Source organism: Aptenodytes forsteri, unplaced genomic scaffold (genome assembly GCF_000699145.1).
Source record: "Aptenodytes forsteri isolate BGI_AS27 unplaced genomic scaffold, ASM69914v1 Scaffold169, whole genome shotgun sequence".
Classification (NCBI taxonomy): domain Eukaryota; kingdom Metazoa; phylum Chordata; class Aves; order Sphenisciformes; family Spheniscidae; genus Aptenodytes; species Aptenodytes forsteri.
Window position 1 is genome coordinate 588,150 of NW_008796115.1, and position 4,362 is coordinate 592,511.

The following is a 4,362-nucleotide window of genomic DNA, read 5'->3' on the forward strand; positions in this document are numbered from 1 at the left end:
GCGTCAAGCGGGCCGGCCCTAGCTCTGGCTGATGCCGATGATGAGAAACGGCTTGTTACAGCCAGAAGAGATCCGAGAGTTTTCACACACAGCTTGAAATACACTGGTGCGTGGAAAAGTTTCTCATCGGTAAAAATGGCTATTTAGTTTTACTGAGAGTTCTTGATAGTGGTGGAAGTTATGCAGCACATTTATTTGTGGTGAACTTAACCTAGATCCCACCTTAAAGGCAATATGCTCAAGCTTTGTTGCGCTGCATGAGGTGGTACCTGAATGAATGTATGACCTTTTCTGCTCTTGCCTCTTTTCAAGTATTACAACCGTGCCCAGGCGTGGTGGTGGCATCAGCACTGACCAAAGCAGCTACGGTCAATGATATAAACCGGGTAGCGCCTGGTTCTGCGCGCTGAGATAAAAGGCTGCTTGCATTGGTTTCCCCTCTCACTCTGTGCCCACCCTCCTCTTTTTAGGCACACAGAATTACCGTTGCTTTGCAAAAGTAAGGATCAAATTAATACGACTTGGTATTCAGAGCTGGGTTTAGTTGTGTGAGCAACATTGCCGTGGTGTCTGCCCTCCGTGCACACTGACAGGCCCACCGGCATGAAGCAAGTCAAAGGATGTAAGCGGTAAGGGTAGAGGTAGGAGATAGTTGCCATCTTTAGTTGCAAATCGACGTGTTGCGAGTCCACTATGACCTGTTTCGAAAGGACAGTAGAATTTCACTGATCCATGTCGCAATACCATAACATTTAGTTGGGCCAGAGTATATGTATATATTAGATATAAATAAAGAAGTCAGGTTGCCCAGAGAGGTGGGGGATGCCCCATCCCTGGAAACATTCAAGGTCAGGTTGGACGGGGCTCTGAGCAACCTGATCTAGTTGAAGATGTCCCTGCCCACGGCAGGGAGGTTGGACTAGATGACCTTTAGAGGTCCTTTCCAACCCAAACTATTCTATGATTCTATAAGTTCACTTGACTCCTTACACAGGACTTGGGAAAGGTTGCTATAGCTCCAATTAATCCAGGGCAGTAATGAGGCTCCTAAAGCTGTGAAGTTTGCCTTCTTCAAGTTTATTTACTTCAAAAAATTAGGCCTTGAGAATTGAAAACAGCCACCCCCTGTCGTTTTCAAAACTCAGTGTTACTTAATCCGAGGGATAAATCTGTACCACTTCTGAGCAGAGGCTCAGATGGAGCCACTTTGGTTGTCGTTTGGGAAAACTAGCTACTGCATTCCTCTCCTTCATGCGGTTGCTCAGCAGCTCCTCCACTGCCTTCCTTCTGGAGAAATGAAAGTCTAAAAATAATGTCCTATTTGTTCTTGTAGAGCACCATGAAGGGCAAATGGGGGGGGAAGGAGCAGGCAGACTATCGCCTTGCATTTATTATGTTTTACTATTTAAACAGGACTATAGCTTGTGATTAACAGCCTGTTCCAGTAGTGCCCGCAGTATGCTAAAGACTTTTCTAGCAGAAGGGAATAAAGAATGCATGTCCTGGAAATTTTGTTCACAGTCGAAGAACATTTTATTTTATGAGAACAAGTTTTGAAAGATCATACCCAATTATGTCAATAGAAACAGAGAGACAGCACTATTCTAAAAGACACAGGATAAGGTAAAAAGACATTAAAAGCAGAACTAGATTCACTAGAGTACCATAATGTTGCCTTGAAGCTGAAGGCAGACTACTTGTCCCTGTAGAGCTGGCATTTGCAATGGTTCCCAGACTCGAGGACTAGCGAACACTTCCCTGAGTGGAGGTCAGCATATGGAATCAAGCCCAATAGCCTCATATCTGTTGTACAAACACCCACAATCATGGTTAAAGCTGAAAGAATTTTAGAAGTACAATTTTCTTTTATACCATCACTGTTTCATTTTACTTCCTTAGCATAAGAAGTGAAAACAAAAATTGATTTCTATTCACTTGTTCTGCAGTTTCCCACATCTACATTGCTAAGGCATGTTTATACCTAGATAAAAAGTTTTATTTCCAATGACTTCTTTAATGTTCTTGAAAACAGAATGTTTGTGAAGAGTGGTAATATAGCTATCATTGTAACAAAACAAATTTAAAGCTCTTGAAGATTTTTTACAGTCTATAGAGTAAATGTTTTTTAAAAAATGAAATTTCAAATTTTTGGTAACGAGACATAAAGATGCCTGCTGTAGTGGGTAATTCTGTTCTTTGAACTATGTCTCTCTGTATTAATGCTTAAAACTGCATGATACTCATATAAATGTGTTTTATTTTGGTAATGTAATACATTTTGTAATACCGTATATTCAGTTCCTCCCATTGCACTGACATTCAAGCATGAATCAGGACTCTTGGATGAAAGCAAAGTTTTCCATATTCTCTTGTTCCCTGTTTTTTTCACTGGTTTAGTTCTAACAACACAGCTTTAAAGTCAAAGTAGTACATGGAAAGCACATTTAGTTACAGAGGGAAAGTATATTGACATGCAGATTATTATTTAACCATATATCCTAATTAAAAAAAAAAATGGAGCAACTGGAACAAAACTGTTAAGTAACTACCTAAATAACATTGCTTGGTAACCTGATTGCTGCTGCACACAGAAATCCAAATATTGATACTTGGTGATGGGTAAAATAAATCAATTTAGCACAACTGTATACATCTTGACTCAGCTTCCCTTATGCCCAGAGAAGCAATGTTAGCGTGAATGAAAATAGAACCAGTGTAGATGGAGAAGAGCTCAGCAATTCTCTGCACTCAGCTGTTACTTTTAATATGGTCACTCGATCATAATCTAATCCAAGTGAAAAAACTTGAAGGTCCTTTACCCTAATTAATTTTACATTTGGAATTACCCGAAAGCCCATTCACATCAGTGTACAGGACTGAGACTGAAAAGGGAAACGTGCAGCCCCTTTTTTAGCTTTGCTCATGGCTTTTGTTTGAAAATAAGTCAAAGGAGGGGAATTTGGGGCTTGGGGTGGGGGGCTCCTTTTTCTTTTTCTGTGTTTTTGATGCAGTACTCTTGCAACTTAAGCAGCACAGTGTGTGGGTGCAGAAATTGGGAGACTGCCTACATGGTTAGTGGAGAGAAGTTCCTTCAGAACGTTATGCAACATGCTTCAGTGCAGGGCACCTGCCATGATTCACTTTCTAGAGGAACAATCTCACTCTTAATTAAGTATAATGGAGGAGTGTGGCCTCTAAACTTGAGATCTAAATTAGGTACCTAAAATCAAGGAGTGTGAAAGTACTTGTGGATGTTCAGTTAGGCATCTAGTATTATTAAGAATACTAATACATTTGAAATGAGACAGAAAAATAATTGCACATGTATTTATACTAATATGCAACTTTACAGGTAACAATGAAATGGTGCAGACAGTATGTACAATGAAGCAGGAATAAGGACAAGAAGGTATCTCAGTTTTAATTTGCTTTGTTTTTCTTACACTGTGCATGTAGATGAGGTGTAACGAATAGTTTCATTTTCCCTGGATAAGCACATCAATGGCAGTGTATAACTAAAGTGAAAAGGGAACATGTTTTAGGGGAAGAATGGAGCACCCAATTTTGGCTTTTCCAGCTAAATCACTTGTCTTTCTTGCAAGCTGGAAATTAATTGTCTCTGTAAAGTGACTGTTGATATCTGAGAGTGAGATCCATTAGCTACCTATTCTCTAAGTTGGTTTATAAAGGTTGTTTCAATTTCACACCACCTGCCACGAGCTTTTGTCTCTTCTAATTTTCACATATTTGCTTTTTATTAATGGCAGAATTTTACTGATTATTATGTTATCCAGTTAGCACACTTGTGTTTCCAATCTTGTTTTTTAACTCTTTTTAAAACCTTTTTGATCTTCTTTTAACACCGATACTGCTGAAGAAAAGTCCCTCGGTTTTATGCATTATTAATAAGCATGTAGCACACACAGCATATTCCCTTTCTGGCACCATGCCTATTCAATATGTTTTGCAGGCAGCTGTTTCCTCAGATTGTCTTATTTTCTTTCTGCTCAGTGCAGCTTTGAGATTATAATGCTAAGATATATGATGTTTTTACAGCTTACTTTTTCTCTTCAGAAATTATTCTTGCTAAACTCAGTCTACTTGAGTGTGTTTACAAGTTTGCTTAAATGGCACTTGTTACCTGGTTCCAACACATATTATTGAAAAATGTACCTATGTGTCACTCATGCCTCAGAGCACAGGACAGATTTTGTCTTTGCGTTCATGTCAACCCCATTTATTTGTGCTTATACTCCTGCATCTTGAAAATGGAGACAACTGCGTTGGGTTGATTTAGTGGACAAGCGCCTGGCATATGTGAGCCAAGGGGACTTCTTAAAATCCTACTTCCCAAACATGGAA